The following is a 17,850-nucleotide window of genomic DNA, read 5'->3' on the forward strand; positions in this document are numbered from 1 at the left end:
CCACGAGAGGTCTCCATTCTCAAATGGGGAGACCTCAGCATGCACACTATTTGAGTCTGAGGTATCATTCTTCAGTGATATTTGGACTGTAACATAGTGTGTCTCTGCTACTCTTAAAGTGGTTATTCATTATGCCAAATAAAATCAAACAAAACTGCATATGCAGAATAATTTTTTTTTTCTCATCTGCAAATCAGCTTTTTCATCAGAGGATTCTTGTTCTATTTGATGTACAAGGTATTTAGGAACTAGGATCTGGGCCTCAATGTGCTCACTGGTGCAGGAGGACACCAGATACATTTCTATGCTCATTGTATATGGTGCCAAATTGAGGACAGATTTAGTTGTCCTGAAAGAAAGGAAATAGCTCATGATACACATGCCTACAGAAAGTAGCTATATTTTGACTTATAGTATATTGGAGTTTATATGATGTGGTGAATAAACAAAACACAGGAAGTAAGAAAATCATTTAGCATGCCATTTGCAAACAAGTGATATGGTGGTAAATGATGGAGGATTAAATAGCTGGAGCACGGAGGCGTGCTCTTTAAAGCAATAAAGTTGGCGGATTGAGAATGGGGCATTGGGGAAACAATACACCAGAAGGAAGTGGCAGCAGATATAAATTCCTGTGCAAAATATCACTTGATGTGCCCCAATAGAGAAAGGCTAATGTGAATATGAATGCTTGATCAAAGACAATTAGGCAGCCATACACCTCTGGCAATGCTCTAAGGAACTCCTTGGAACTGTTCTTCTCTTTAGCATCCCTGGATGTCAAAATTGCATAAAATAGTACTGGATTTGCTCTGTTCATTCAGGGAACATATTACATAATGTCATATTTAGAAATATGCATTTTTATTGAAAATATTGTTTTTATACAAGATACCTTGATTATGATTTGCCCTCCTGGTTCCTCCCGATCCTCTCTCCTGTCCACAACCACCAGAGTTTTGTCTCTCGTTGGAAAATAAAACAGGGACCTAATGGATATTAATAAAATATATTATAAAATTATTTTTAAAAGCACATTGGAATAGGTCAAAATAAAAAACAAGAGGACAAGATCCTAGGAAGAGGCACTAGAATAGATACAGAGAACTACTCATTCACACACTTAGAAATTTTTAAATATACAAAAACAGAAGCCGTTATATATATGCAAATGATCTGTAGGGTAAAAGAAAAAGAAAATAAATTAAATAAGCTGAAAAGGTAAAATATTTAAGAGGGTACATTTCATGTGACACACTGTATTTCTCTTCTGTTCAATTTATACCACTTGTAAGTTAATAAATACTACTCTTTGACACTTTTAACAAAATGTTCTGTGCCCAGAAAATTTTGAAAAACAATATGTGTAGCATTTTGTAAATATTTTTGAATAAGTGAATGAGTAATTATTCAATGATTATAAATTTTGAAAGATTATGAAATAAGTAATGAATTTAATTTATTTTATAAATGTACATATATAAACAAGCATTGTGTTTTTTTATTTCTGAGCAGTTAACCCACAACTATTAATTAGTTGAACTTTATATAACAATTCACTTTGGTAACTGGTATAATTATCTCATTTTCAGATGAGTGACTTGCTTAAGGTTATAAAACCATTATCTGGCATCTGGTATTTCAATTTGAGCAATCTGGTTCCAATTCTATGAACCAATTAGTGATGTTGTCAAGTGAATTTTTTGTGAACGTGTTGCTGAAAGCAACCTAAAACAGAACAGTAGGGAGAAAGCTGAAAGTATTTATAAATATTTTATTTTAATATTCTGCCTTTGTATATTCATAATTTTGTAGACTTTTTATTACCCATCACTGGTTTCTACTTAAGTATTCAAAGTGTAGTTCAGGATGTTGAAACAATAAGTTTTCACTCACATAAAATCCTGGCTTTATTCACGCTGACTGATGCACTTTAAGTAGGCTCTGCACTTGTTGGTTTCTGCTGTAGTCTGTGTAATCCTAACAGAGTTGGTAATGTTTTTGTATGAAGATATCAGTTACTATTTCTCTGTGTTGAACAGAAGATATGCTGAAGGCAAACTTGGTCTATGAGGGGACAATTTAAACTTAGTATGAAGGAAAATAACTCGTGAGTCTAGATTTTTAGAATGTAAAGTTTTTATGTAAATATAAGCAGGTAAAGTGACTTCTGAACTTCCATGATGGGACCATACTAACTTGGAGATGTGCAGATGCTTTTGTAATTCTATCAAAGTTGCTTTATTACAAGCAATATGTAAATGTTTACCTAAGACTTTAGTTAAAGATAAAAGCTTTGTCAAATGAATAGAACAAAGGAAACTTGTGACAGGACATTTGGTGTGGAAAAGCATTCCGTAGATTATAACAGGAATGAAAATAGGAATGGGGAGTTCTGTGGACAGACAGGTTGAAGTTGGTAGTGAAGCAATGGGCGTACACAAAGGGGAGAGGAGGAAAGGGTTAAAGTCATGTATCATGATAAAGTTACATCGTAGTGGATGATCTTCCAACCAAAGTAGAACATCAAAGGGGATGGTGAAACACTTGAGATACAAACAAAACGGAACAGAACAGGGAGGGGGAGGTAGAGGGTTACATGGGGAAATTTACAGTAGGATGGAAGTGGTTAAACAAAACTAAAGTTATATAAAGAAGACTTAAGAAACTTGGTAGTGTGTAAGCTAATTGAAGGATTGTCTTTCAGAAGAATGGATTAAAACAGAGGGAGCCTGCACAGGTAAGTGATGCTGCTGCCAAAGGATAAGTTATTAAATTAATACCTCAGTGTCAGGCAGGAGATAGCTTCCTACAACAGGGAGAGCATGTGTTGGAAATGATGTAAATGCAATACACATATATTTTCAACACAATTTAAAAATTAAATAAAACAAAACTATTTTAATGCATCAGAGAATAAGATGTGTAGATTACGTCTTTCTCCAAGTGGGGAAAATGACTCAGTGTGGGTCTGAAGTATTTCAAAATAAAATATTCAACCTTTTCTCCTTTCTTCTTTAATCTATGCCTGCCTACCCATCACCATTTCTTATTGTCAAATATAGGATGATTTTTTTCATATGAATATACTATACATTAGCCCAGTAAGCAGAAGTAACTGATCAAAGGGCAATATAGTTTAAATCATACTCAATAAACACAAATGCTCACAAAATTTTCTAAATTAAATAGCTCTATTTATTACTTTGCAAATTTTATATTAAAATTAATTTCTTTTAATTTTTGTACAATATATTTGATCATATTTTTATCATATTCCCCATCTACTTTAATGTATACCTCCTATCTCCTCACCTACCTAAAATAAAAATTATCCTCCAAACAAAAAGCAAAAAATAAAATAAGCAAACAAAACATCCAATAATTTGATAAAAAATACTGAAACAAAACAAAATTACTGCCTACACACACACACACACACACACACACACACACACACTCATTCACACAGATAACATAGAGTCCATTTTGTGTTGATCAAGTACTCTTGGGATAAAACCTTCCCTGGATTGTAATTGATATACCCAGTGGCACTCCATTGGAGAAAACTGATTTTCATGTTTCCAGCAGCTATCAACTGCAAAAAGCTTCATAGTTATTGTGATGCTTTGTGTACATTTCTCTTCTTTTTGATGGAATTTTGTCGGGTTTGAACCTCTGCAGGTTTTGTGTGTGCTGTCCAGAGCATTTGTATGTTGATGTGTATATCAGTTCTTCCATGCTGGGAAGATGACATTTGGAGGTCCTCCACCATCTCTGGTTCTTACATTCTTTCTATCACCTCTTCTGTATAGACTCCTGAGCCTTGAGGGAAGGGGTTTGATAAAGACTTTCATTTGGGATGAGTGCTCCAGAATCTCTTTGTACACTGTTGAGTTTTAGGTCTCTGTGTTAATATCAGGTACAAGAAGCTTCTCTGATGAAGCCAGGATTTTATGTGAGTGATCTGAGTCTCAGCCACTGTATCAGCTGTGGTCCCTCGTAGAGAATGGTCTTTCAATTTGTGAGGAGTCACAAAGGAACAGAAATGGGCTAGAATGTTGGCCAGAAGGGGTACCAGGGAACAATTAGGGCATCACCAGATATTTTGTCTGTGTTAAGAGGCCAAGTTTTATACTAATTTTTAAAAAATCTCTTCACCATTCAGTTATCATAAATGTAAAATGAGAGAAAAAAGCTGTGTTATCAAATAATGAAATACATATGGACAAGATGATCAAGTTGGTATATGAGTTATAAGAACTCCAGCTGATTTTATAAGTAAAATGTCTGTGACTCATTGTAAAGAATCTATTGTGTAACTTTTAGGCTGTCTTGTTTTAGTCTTTTCGTAAGCTGATATTCCATTTTTTAATAGGATTTTGAGATCAAAATAATATAATCATGTTTCTCCCTTTGATTTCCAACCTCTGAACCCTCCCAATGCCTCTTCCTATTCACCTGTGAATTCCCTCTCATTAATTGTTATTTCATGCATATATATTCATATATATTCATAAATATAACTTAGTGTTTATAATGTTACTTTTATGTTTTCTCAAGTCTGACCATTAACACTGGACAAAAAATTATTGTGTTCTTCCCCGGGGAAGACCATTTTTCCCATGCCTCACTTTCCTCAGTCGTCTATAATTTCTTGTGTATGGTTGAGGTCTTGTGGCCTTTCTCTCATCCACTTTGGCATGTCTATTGTTGTCATCTGTGTTCAGCTGACATTCACCATTTTAAGAAATTCATACATGTAGTCAATATATCTTGATAACATATATTCCCAACTCCCTCCCCCAAGGATATTTCACATTGTCTCAAAACATCTCAAAACTTAGTGAACAACCCATTAAGTTCATAATGCTCGTCAAATTTCCATGTATGGAGTCATCCACTGGGGCATAGGAGACCTACGAATCGTTACCCCTCTAAAGAAAAGTAAATCTATCTTCCTCAGCAGCCATCCACTCCCATTAATTCCCCAGCTTGTAATATGACATTGTTCTCACAGGTTTCATGCAGGAAGTTTTAAGTCTATTGAACATGTGAAGGTTATGTACTGATCATTACAGATGCTGTGAGTTCATGTGTATAGCAACCACCCCCTCCCTGTACAGAGGCTAGCTTTTCACGGCACCTCTTCTCATCCTCAGACTCCTACATTCTTTCTGTGCCTCTCCCATAATGTTCTCTGAGTCTGTGAGAAAGGTGGTCCATAAAGATGTCTCATCTTTAGAACACTGCCAGTTGCCTATACTCAGCATCTTGAACAGTACCCTCTACAGTAAGAAGCTTCTCTGAACAGTGTTGAGACAAGCAGAAATTCATAAAAATAACCATAAGTATCACAGGACAATTTAACCACATATTGACTTAGCAAAACATTAGTGGATTCTCACCTAGGGCCCATGTCTTCCCTAGTCATGATTTTTGACCATGTTTATAGAAGCAGGCAAGCACTCACCTTATTAAAATACTTTACTCTAGACAATTGTAAAAACTTCCAGAAAGGGATTGCACAGTTGAAAGATTACTGTACTGAAGCATGGAAATGACATGATAAGGCAGCAAGTAACTTTCTGAGCAATAATTTAATCATTGTGAAATAATGTTATAGCCGATGCTCTCAAAGGGCCTTCAGCTTTACTTGTGTAGTCGTGTAAGTTTTCTCTCATCAAACACATTGCATGAGAACATGGGAATGATCACTTTACTGAAAGTTAATTATCTACTTATGCTGCTAATTAGATTATCAAAACATCCAAAATATATTCAAGGATTATGGGTTTTACTATTTCACAAAATGAAAGAGTAGATTTTTGTTGTTCACAAAAAATATTTGAAAGTGATTAATCTTTGTTTTTATTCAAATAAGATTATCTATGTACAGTAATTTAGTGCTTTTGTACTTGAACAGAAACATTGGTTTTTGACACATGGCCAATAACTTAATGAAAAATGCATTGCATTTGTTCAAAATCAAGAGATCACTTTTTTTGTAGTTAAACTATAGCATGAATAATGATGCATGTCATAACCTGGACAGTGATGCATAGTAGTGGTTTAATATGTATTTGCTCAAAAATGGACATTTATAATCTGTTCTATTATATATAAATGCAGAAAATATTATTAAAATTAAGAATTTGCAATCTTTGATATTTTATGTAGTTACTTAGATAATAAAAACAAATTAGTACTTAGCAACAAAGCAAAAGATCGCCTGAGTTACTTGAATTTGGTTGTTGTTATTAGTTTTTATTTGAAATGTAATCTTATAGCCAGGCCTAGTGGAGCATACTTTTAATTCCTGTACTTGGGAGACAGAGGCTGGCAGATATTTTCTGAGTTGAAGGCAAGGTGTATATACGTAACGAGTTCTGGGCTAGCCAGAGATAGGTAGCAATACCAGGTCTAGAGAATAGCACACATGCACACACACACACACACACACACACACACACACACACACATGTGCGCGCGCACACACACACCACACACACACACACACAATTTTATTATAGATCATCGTATAATTGACCCTTATATTTAAAGTGTTATAATTTTCCTTACCACTTTTTGATTAATTAAACATTACAGTTATTTCACTGGTTGCTATATTGTTTTTTGGTGTTATCTGAGTTATGTTATTTTTTACAATGCTTAGCAAAAAATATGCAACAAAAATGCTGCATAATATGGCATTGGTTTATCTTCTTGAGGCATAGTAAAGCTTTAGAAGTCTTAGCAGTATTAATTTATTAACTGATTTTTATTTTTGATAATATCTGGATTCTCTTTCGCTAGCAAACTCTGTTAAAAAATGGAATATTTGTTAAATTTAATGGAAAGCCTAGTCAAAATTTTTTATTAGAATATTTTCCTAAAAGGGACTCGCAGATAGACAAATAAACACGACAGGCTATTGAGTATAAGCTGCATGAATCAAGACTACTATACAACGAATTGTACAGTTGTTTTTAAGGTTTGATCTTAATGTACAAACTAGAACTAAGAGAGCCTTATACATGACTAAAAGTGTTCCTCAGTGTCACTCCATGCTTTCATCACTCTCTCCATAGCTTTTTCTTAGAGAATACTTGAGGCATGAAAGGCTGTGGTGGAATGATCTCATCTTCTCTGTGGCGTTTTAGATGGTCACTGTAGTCAGATATATCTATCCTATTTACTATTCAGAGAGTGTAGTACATGAGACCTGACACTGGTCCTTACCTGTGTAGGGGTCATGGCTTCAACTTTCCTCCAAAGTGTCATTATAAACCTCAGATAGATGCATGCAAAGGTCTTTTATGGATGCAGGTGAAACCTATTTGTTTAACATCAAAGGGAGCATCTGGACTTTGAAGTTCAATTCATGCATTTTCTTTTTCTTTCTTTTTTCTTTTTTTTAATTTTTATTAGATGTTTTCTTTATTTACAATATCTCCTTTCCCAGGTTCCCCTCCAAAAGAAAAAAGAAAAATAAAATAAAATAAGAAAAAAATAAAAAAACAAAAACTAAAACAATCCCCTGTTCCCTCCCCACTTCCCCTGCTCACCACCCCACCCTCTCCCACATCCTGGCCCTGGCATTCCCCTACACTGGGGCATAGAACCTTCACAGGGGTAAGGGCCTCTCCTCCCATTGATAACCGACTTGGCTATCCTCTGCTATACTCATGCTGCTGGAGCCATGATTCCCACCATGTGTACTCTTTGGTTGGTAGTTTAGTCCCTGGGAGCTCTGAGGGTACTAGTTAGTTCATATTGCTGTTCATGCTAAGGGGCTGCGAACCTTTCAGCTCCTACAACTCAAGAGTTCAAACAATGTCCTCCACTATAGTCTAGTAAACCAATTATAATTTTTAAGAGAATTTTAGGATCAAAACTAGAGAAGAATGTACTTGTACATAAACACAAAATTTAGGAGTTTGTGAGGTATTTATTATTATTATTATTATTATTATTATTATTATTATTATTATTACCAAATAGGGAATACAGAGAAAGAAGCAGGAGTATTAAGGGGAGAAAAAGGAAGATATACAGGAACACTGTAAAAAAAATAAGAGAACTAAAGATAAATAAAGAACAATAAAGAACAAAGAAGAATAAAGAACTAAAAATAGCAGAATAGTATAAATTAAAGGAGTGAATATCATGACATTTAGGTAATCTACATTCTTTATTTTTGAGACCAAGTTTTATTATCTCTGATGCCTGTGAGACATCCACGATCATCATTTTAAATTGTCCTTTTCTTTAATGTATGTTTAGCTTCCTCATAGTCAACTCAAAGTGTGAGTTCACTAGATGAAATTCACATCCCACCTATAAAAGTTATTATTTCTTCAGTGCTCAATAGTTAACTATGATGCTTTTTATAAAGTATATAAATATCTAAAGACAGAACTTTTTGACTTGATATTAACTGCCATATGCCAAATGATGGATATTTCATAATATGTTCCATGATCAAAGTTTGCTCAGAAGAATGTGGGGAAGCTTTTGCAAATGGTTGGCTTTTAAATAGAAAATAGAAGTCGGTGGTTTGCATCTGTTACCAATTTCATCAGAACATTGTATTGTAATTTTTACAAAAGTGATTTTTTGAAGCTGTCTTAATCAGCACCCAGGAATATATAATTCATTCTTCTCTGGTGAAGGTCAAAGTTTATCCTTCTAAGGTGGCCAAGGCCTGTGAGGTAGTCAATCTAACATACATTCTAAGCCACTTACTCCTGTAGGCATCATCATGTTATAATGAAGAATTACTTTTAAAGAATAAAATATTTCTTTAATTATATATTAGTAAATCGTGCTATGCATGACCAACTATAACACATTGCTTCAAATATAATATACCAATTTTGAGACAAATTAACGATCCTTTTTGAATTTGAGAAGTCTTAGGAAATTCACAATTTATATCTCCTAGTTGTCAGGTATCTTATGCAATACTAAATCACATCAAGTATTAGTCTATAGTTTGTAGCATTTTGTATTTTTTTATTGAATTGCCTTTCTTTAGGTGTCGCTACTATTTCTGTATTCAAACAAGGATACTTGAGCTTATTCAGAAGACTTCAAGATTATCTATCCTTATTGCAAAACTGGCCACTTCACAACATTCAAATTTTGTTCAGAGACTATTGACACTTTAAACATAAAGTGCCTTTTTGTTTATTTGTTTGTTTATATTTCAGTTTTAAAGAAAAAATTTCAAGTAGCCCAATTAAGCTATGAATTTCTATGTAGCAGGATGGCTTTGATTATTCCGACTCCAACTCCCAAGTTCTAGAAATATAGATGGGTACCATCAACCTGTCTTTAACATAGTTTAACAACTCCTGAAGCTTGATACTGGAAAAATTTCTTCAACAGTACTTGCTGCCATGTAGGCAATATGTTATTTAAACTTAGTTTTATTATACACCAAAGCTTCTTGTTTATTCTTGTGTTTTGCTATGTCTCTTCCAACATCACTGGAATAAACTACTTTGTAACACTATCTCATGAATTACTTCTTGATTTATTAACCAGTTGGAATAAGTTATGTAGTAAAAAATACATATAGTGTCCTAAATCCTGATAATGAAGAATTGCATGTTTATTAAATAAATAATAAGAAAATGTAACTGTGAAGGAAAACAGTCAGCTTCAGAGAAACTCTTTGTCAGAAAGTGTGATTTCATGAATAAGGCCCAGTCAGCATTTCTTCCTAGAAAGGAAAGTTCACAGGTAGTACTATGTCCAATTTCCTGAGGAACCACCAAACTGATTTCCAGAGTGGTTGTAACAGCTTGCAATCCTAGTGCCAAAGAAGGAGTGTTCCTCTTTCTCCACATCCTTGCCAGCATCTGCTGTCACCTGGGTTTTTGATTTTAGCCATTCTGACTGGTGTGAGGTGGAAACTCAGGGTTGTTTTGATTTGCATTTCCCTGATGACTAAGGATGTTGAACATTCTTTTAGGTGCTTCCTAGCCATTTGGTATTCCTCAGTTGAGAATACTTTGCTTAACTCTGTACCCCATTTTTAATAGGGTTATTTGTTTCTCTGTAGTCTAACTCGAGTTCTTTGTATGTATTGGATATTAGCCCTCTATTGAATGTAGGAATGATATACCACTCCTGGGCATATATGCAGAAGATGTTCCAACATGTAATAAGGGCACATGCTCCATTATGTTCATGGCAGCCTTATTTAAAATATCCAGAAGCTGGAAAGAACCCAGATGTCTCTAAGCAGAGGAATCAATACATTGTGTAAATACAGCATTTACACAATGGAGTACTACTCAGCTATTAAAAACAATGAATTCATGAAATTCTTATGCAAATAGATGGAACTAGAAAATATCATCCTGAGTGAGGTAATCCAATCACAAAAGAACACATATGGTATGCACTTACTGATAAGCCCAGAAGCTCAAAATACCCAAGATACAATTCACAGACCACATGAAGTTCAAGAAGGAAGACCAAAGTATGGATACTTCACTCCTTAGAAGGGGAATCAAAATACCCATAGAAGGAGTTACAGAGACAAAGTGTGGAGCAGAGACTGAAGGAAAGGCCATTTAGAGACTGCCCCACCTGAGGATCAATCCCATATAAAGTTACCAAACCATATACTGTTGCAGATGCCAACAAGTGCTTGCTGACAGGAGCTTGATATAGCTGTCTCCTGAGAGGCTTTGCCAGTACCTGACAAATACAGAGGTGGATGCTCACAGCCAACCAATGGACTGAGCATAGGGTCTCCCGTGGAGAAACTAGAGAAAGGACCCAAGGAGCTAAAGGTGCTTGCAGCCACATAGGAGCAACAACAACATAGGAGTCCCCAGAGCTCCTAAACCACCAACAAAAGAGTACACATGGAGGGACCCATGGCTTCAGTCGCATATGTAGCAGAGGATAACCTAGTTGGACATCAATGAGAGGAGAGATGCTTGGTCCTCTGAAGGCTCTATGCCCCAGTGTAGGGAAGCTGGAGTGGGTGGGTTGGGGAGTAGGGGGAGGGGAGATGGGATAGGGATTTTTGGAGAGGAAACAAGGAAAGGGGACAACATTTGAAATGTAAATAAAGAAAACATCTAACTAAAAAGAAAGGAAAGTTCACAGTAGGGCAGTAGTCAATTGAGCCCCTTTGAAGAATGCTTTAGGCTATTCTTCTTGGCATGCCTACATTGTTATGTTTAGATTGCAATTTTTTCATTGTCTTATTATTTTTATATTATTATTAAATTATTTTTATTTACATTTCAAAAGTTGTCCCCCTTCCTGGTCCCCCTCCCTCATTACTTCATCCCCTCACCTCTCTGAGAGTATGCTCCCTCACTGCCCAACCACCCCCACTTCACCCCCACCAGCATTCCTCTTCCCTGGGGCATCAAGTTTCCACAAGATTAACCTCATTATATTTGCTTCACTGGAGCAATGGTAAACTTTAAAAGAAAAAGTGAGTTGTGTTACCTTTACACATTTTTTTCATACTCACTATCATACTGAAAGTCCCTAAATGAGTCTTGTAAGTTCATCTCTACATCAAAATTTAAAAGTTATATTTCCAACTGGTAAAATTAACTTAGTTACATCTCCAAAGGGAGAACTTGAGAAGTAGGAGGCATCACGGTATGTTCATGCATTTTGTTTTGTCACCTCATGGAAAAGATTTCTGTCTCTTCCTCTTTGTAAGCCACAGTAGAAATATGTGCAGTTATATATAGGCCTAATTTGGAGACTTGTTCTAACTTTAAACAGTGAATTAAGAAAATCATTGTATTAAAGTAGCCTGCGATTCATATTTATTTTTTTGAAACAAGGATTATTTGTTTAAAATATATGTATATAGGAACTGGAGAGATGGGGCTGGTGAGATGGCTCAGTGGGTAAGAAGGAAGATGCTCTTCCGAAGGTCCTGAGTTCAAGTCCTAGTAACCACATGGTGGCTCACAACCACCACTCGTAATGAGATCTGATGCCCTGTCTTGGCGCGTCTGAAGACAGCTACAGTGTACGTATGCATAATAATAAATAAATATTTAAAAAAATAAAATATATGTATATAGGAACTGGAAAGATAGTTCAATGGTTAGTAGCACTTGCAATTCTTATAGAGTACCAAGGTTAAAATCTTAGCACCCACATACCTGCTTACAAGAACCTGTAATCCCAGTCATAGGGGGCCTGATACCTGTTTTCTCTTTGCAGGCAGCAGGGATACAGATAATTCACAGACACACATATCCATATATGAAGTCCTTTGCCTAAATGGTAACTGTTAACTGTTTTGTTGATATCTTTTCTTCTGTGATCAGAAGTTTCAATAGACTGAACTTATCAGCTAATTTCTAAATGGGCAAACATCAAAATGTCTTCTATGTACTTACCCTCTTATTCGTACATTAGCACATCACTCACTTCCTAATCAGAGCAGTTTTTTTCTTGTAGTGGACATCAGTGGGACAAATAGTCCAACAGAAAACAAGTGATCGCATAGTTTTCACCACCAAATAGGACATCTATAGTAACTCCTACCCACAAAGCTTAAGGAACATGGAAAAAGAGTTGATAAAAAGATTGTAAGACCTTGAAGTGAGAGAAACCTCTGAAAAATAATGTCTTTTGGACATAACAGGACAGGTATATTTATAACTTACAATCGTGGCTGCCACTACAAGACCTGCCCAGGATCATGCTCATCAGAACTCCAGCATGACTTGGGGAAGAGCTTTCAAGGCAGGATCCTTAGCAGGAAGCATTTGGCAATTTCAGGCTTCTAGGAGAGTGTGAGTCAGGACTGTGACCTCTCAAAGGTATCCCATCTGATTAGGTAGTCATATATCCATTGCACATGGTTAGGGCTATCTGGATATAGTTGATGAGAAGAAAAATGAAACAAGAGAGAGAGAGAGGGAGGGAGGGAGAGAGAGAGAAAGAGAGAGAGAGAGGACAGGAGGGGGAAGGGAGGGAGGGAAGGAGGAAGGGAGAGAGAGAGAGAGAGAGAGAGAGAGAGAGAGAGAGAGAGAGAGAGAGAGAGAGAGAGAGCTGTGAAACATTCTGGGGGAAGCTGCAGGAAGGGAGAAGCATAGAAGCATAGATATGATCCATACATGTATGAAATTCTCAAGGAATAAGTTTAGGTATACATACATACATACTTAGAAGAAATTTCAGGGTGTTTCATTGCTCTACAGTCTGTGTTAGTGCAAAGTCTAATCACACTTGCTCAGCCTAGAAATATATATTTGAACTTTTGGCTCAGTACAAATTAGTTTTTTGTGACTAGATGTTAATTTATTGGAGAACTTACACATGAACACCACTTCATGGGAGGTGGAAAATAAGACAAAAGATACTGAAATTTGTGTTTTTTAAGAATCGGGTACAAAGCTGTGAAGAAAACTAGCAAATGTGTGCTAGTGTGGGACAGTACAACCAAAGCCCTGAGCTTTGGAGAGATGAAGTTTAAACAGTGCCCTACAGAGAACATAGCTTGTGAGCATTTCAAAAAGCATGGGGCTGAAGACTACTGGGACCTTGCACTGAGTGAATCTGTGTTGGAGTCCACTGACTGAGACTACTGCAAGCCCTTGTGTTTTCTTTGCCTTTGTTTCTTCTGTCTTCTCACTCTACTTCCCAACCTTACCCCACGGTGCATGTACTCTCAGAACTGTTCCAGGCCAATACTGGGACAAAAAGACTACCAAGTCCACCCAGCTAGATAGGTACTACCCTTCATCCTTTATGTGCACATGACTAAAGAGTTATCTTCAAATTAAAAAAAAAAAATCGGGTACAAATATAAATAAATAATAAAAATATCTAATTAAAAATCCCAATTTTTCAATTTAAAGATTCATAGAATCCTGACACAAGATGAACATACTTTACTTTTGACACTTTCAACAAAGTTTTGTTGTAGTATCAAGGGAACTTATATGTAACTCTAAAATGACCATCCACAAAGAAAACTATCTTTTCCATAGTAGCTAACCTATAGTTTTATATGCTTGTGAGAGCACCTTAGGTTGAAGTTGTAATTTTCATTATGCACCAAGAAAGTGTTAATTTAGTTTTAGAATAAAAATTATTTTTCTCTCAATAGGATTAAATGAAATATTCCTCCTTTGAAGAATTCATCATGCATAATAGATCTAGAATTACAACCTTTGGTCATTTTCTTTTATCTTTTAATATTCCTACCATAAAACCCTGTGTCTTCAGACACACATACACATAGCCACTGCTATCCCTAAACTCATACTCAACATAAATGAAGACCTGCCAGGCTCCTCAACATAGTTATTTTAAAACACTGTTGTCAGCCATCCCTTATGTTGCCATCATTTAGAATTCCATGAGGCAAATCTTAATTCCTTCATTACTAGAATGAACCACCCCACCTTCATTCTTGAAGAATGAAGGTGGAATTTTCTCTGCTTTTTTTCAAATCATTTCACTATTGTACCACATATGTAATCTTAAAAATGTTCAAATATTTCTTAGTTTTAAGGGCATTTACCATATACCAGAAGAGGAAAACCATGTGGGTGCTGGGAATTGGATCTGGTAGTCCTCTTAACCCCTGAGACACCTCCCCAACCCCCTCCCTACATTAACTAACATTCTACAGATAGAACATGGTCCTTTAGAGTTGACATAACAGCATTGTACAATATAGAATGGAAGTCACATACTGATTCCTAATATGTAGTGCAGTGTAGATATATCTCCAAGCCTCTCAGGGCACAGTGTAGAATGTAGTCATATTTTGTGTGTGTGTGGGGGGGTGTAGTACCACACTTTCCATTGCAGAACTGCACAGATGTAGCATAAGACTCACATTCAAGGAAATTACAAGAACCTGGATATGTCCTAGGAGGTTTCCCAGGCAAATGTTTCAGGTAAGGTCCCCCATCCTCTGCGATCCTGGTTGCTGTGCTATGCAGTCCTCTGAAGTGATATGACCCCACTAGCAATACACTAATGCCAATCTGAAAATATAACAGGGAACCTCTCTGTATTAATCACTCAAATATGAAAAAAAAAATTCTTCCGGGGAGTCCAGTTGCAATTCTCATTTAGTTATTTGTGCTTTGCTCGCCTTATTTTCCTATTGTTTACAGTGATCTTATGTAAAATTGTAACTTATATGAAAATGTGTTTACCTAAGGGAGAACAGCTAAGGATTTTCTTTACAACTTCTCAGTCTTCCATGTGTTCTAAGTGATGGTTTAGCAGCCAAATTCTACAAAACGCAAAGTGTACAGAAAGCTTAGAATGTCATAAACCTTGTTGTCTACGTGTTCATAATTTTGTCTTGAGAAAAAAATGATACTGTATTGAGAAATGACTTAAATGCTATTCAAAATATGATTTCAAGTAATGAAATGCAATCTTCAAGTTCCAAAGTATCATATTTGATAATCTTATAAAATCTTATATTTCACAGGGACATGGATACAAATCGAAGTCATTAAAAAAAAACAAAATAATTACAAAGAAGCTTCATAAATCTTACTCTTGCTTGTATTATGGCAGGGATCAGGGATTACTCCAGAGAGTTTGTTTTAGTATTCTTCAATTACAAATATGTGATACTTTTATCAGTGGACATAAGCTAGCTTCAATAAGACTTTTCTTCCTCCATAGTGTATAGCTTTTGTACACACATACATACTTACTTTTAAATAATAACAGGAAACTAATCATATGTTGGGTGCTTTACTTTAATCCCAATACCCTTGAGATTGAGACAGGTAGATAGTTTGGTTTACATAAGGAGTTCCAAGCCATCACAATGCTACACAGTGAGAAGGTTTATCAAAATAAAAAGACATGTGTATTAAAGTAAAATAAATATAAATTTCATTCATTTTTATATTTTAAAAATATTAAAAAATTGAGTAAATTGTTATTTATTTACTTGGGTTGTTGATAGCATATAGATGCTTTGTATTATAAAATTGAAATATTTAAATATATATGTATATATATAATCATAGAAATTCAGAAATCTATACAACAATTTTACTCACCTAATAAATACCACTTATTTTGTTCTCAAATAAGATGTTATAACACCATACAATTCTACAAATTCATATTTTCACAAAGTTTAATTATGAGTAAATTAATGTAACTGATAATTTCTGAATGAACTGTGTAATCATTGTGATTAATTGATGTGCAATTCTATATTTTTACATATCTGATCTTGGAGATAAGAGTCAGAAATATTTAAAGATACATGTTAGATAACATGAAGGCTGAACATGACAAAGATTAGATTTTATTTTCATTGGCGGTGTAGAATTTTTAAAGGCATATATGAAATATTTGAACACATTTTGAAGAACATCACTAAAATATTTAGTGTCTGCTAAAATGAAATATATTGAGTACCATATAAATATATGGAACAAATACATGAAAGCTAAAAGAAACTGTAATATAATTTTAAAATGGCCCAGAACCAAATACACAACATAAATCCACCTCTTCAAGGTCTTGTTCATGCATTTTGCTAATAATTCATTTGACTCTTGAGAAGTACAATACTCATGGCAAATCTCAACAAGGCTTAGTGCATTTAAATTGCTTATAGGGAAGTTCATATAAATCAGGCCACGCTGTTCACTAAAATGTGTTCTGGAAGTCTGAGTGGATATTAGAGGAATAATTTATGGCCAGAGAATTTGTAAGAACATTTTAGCATAAGCATTTATTCTTTCAAGGCCATTAACACATTTAAATAACTTACACATTTAGTGAAACAACTATGATGTAATTTGAGAAGAGCTAGCTATCATCTGAAAACATTTAACACTGAGTAATGGCCTTAACTTAGTATAGTTTTCATGAATTAACATAATTCCCAGGAAGAAATTTACCTGATCATAAATTTTAAACTAGCATTGAGTGATAAGGAGTGATGCTTTCCTAATCAACTGATAACTCTATGGTGAAAGTTTCACATAAAGTGCCGTGCCGATCACCCTGACCAGCAGGGAAGAAAGACTAGCACACCAGTTCCTTCCAGCAACAGTTTACTCAGGACCTGTTAGTTACATGAGAATCAAGGGTGTGCCCCGAATGGTCTGTGAGTGCTGCTTAAATACCCTTCGTAGGACTGCCCATGGGCCCATACCACGTCTTGCGCTATCACTGGCTACATGACGAAAGATCAGATCACTGGCAGGTGCAACCCTCTTGCCAAATAAGGACTTGTTTACTCCTTAGCAGAAGAATGGCAGGCACCATCTTTAAGGCTCGGCAGCAGTGCTCCACAACATAAGGTAGCATATACTCTTAAAATTATATGGCTGCTTAATACTGATCAGGTTAAAGTTCCTTTCAGGTGCTGAAGGGGTTGGCAACCCCATAGGAAGAAGTTCCTTCTATACCATGGTAAAGGGAAAAGAAAGTGTATGGGAATTCTAACGAAAATGAGTTGAATATTGTATTGCTCTGCATTGATTTCCATAATGACTGTACAATGGAGATAAATTTTTTCTTTTTTTTAATTTTATTTATTTACATTTTAGATGTTATCCCCTTTCCTGGTTTCCCCTCTGCAAACCCCCTATCCCATCTGCCCTTACCCTGCTTCTATGAGGGTGCTCAGAAAAGGGGCTATAGTCCTATAAATTTATAGTCCTATAAATTTGGGAATTTGCTTGGAGAATTCGTACTGCTCTGGAAACTTACAATAGTCTGAGAATATCATTTTTTTTATTTATTTTTATTTTTTTAAAAAAACTTTTAATGCATTATGATGAGAAAAGTTAGATGATTTCAATTTATCTGAATTTGTTAACATTTAAAAACATATTT

At 35.3% G+C, this 17,850-nt stretch overlaps 1 protein-coding gene across 37 annotated transcripts in view; it reads left to right on the forward strand.

The window, feature by feature from the left end:
* Nucleotides 1-17,850, forward strand: part of Ppfia2 (PTPRF interacting protein alpha 2) — a 446,664-nt gene that overhangs the window by 181,631 nt on the left and 247,183 nt on the right. The window contains exon 1 of one of the 37 annotated variants that reach the window (XM_031348850.1): nucleotides 17,192-17,312. The exons of the other annotated variants lie outside the window; for them this stretch is intronic. The gene's annotated coding sequence lies outside the window, so the exon portion shown is untranslated. Of the gene's footprint in view, nucleotides 1-17,191; nucleotides 17,313-17,850 lie in introns of those variants that run through there. 37 annotated transcript variants of the gene reach the window in all.

Source organism: Mastomys coucha, unplaced genomic scaffold (assembly GCF_008632895.1).
Source record: "Mastomys coucha isolate ucsf_1 unplaced genomic scaffold, UCSF_Mcou_1 pScaffold4, whole genome shotgun sequence".
NCBI classification, from domain to species: domain Eukaryota; kingdom Metazoa; phylum Chordata; class Mammalia; order Rodentia; family Muridae; genus Mastomys; species Mastomys coucha.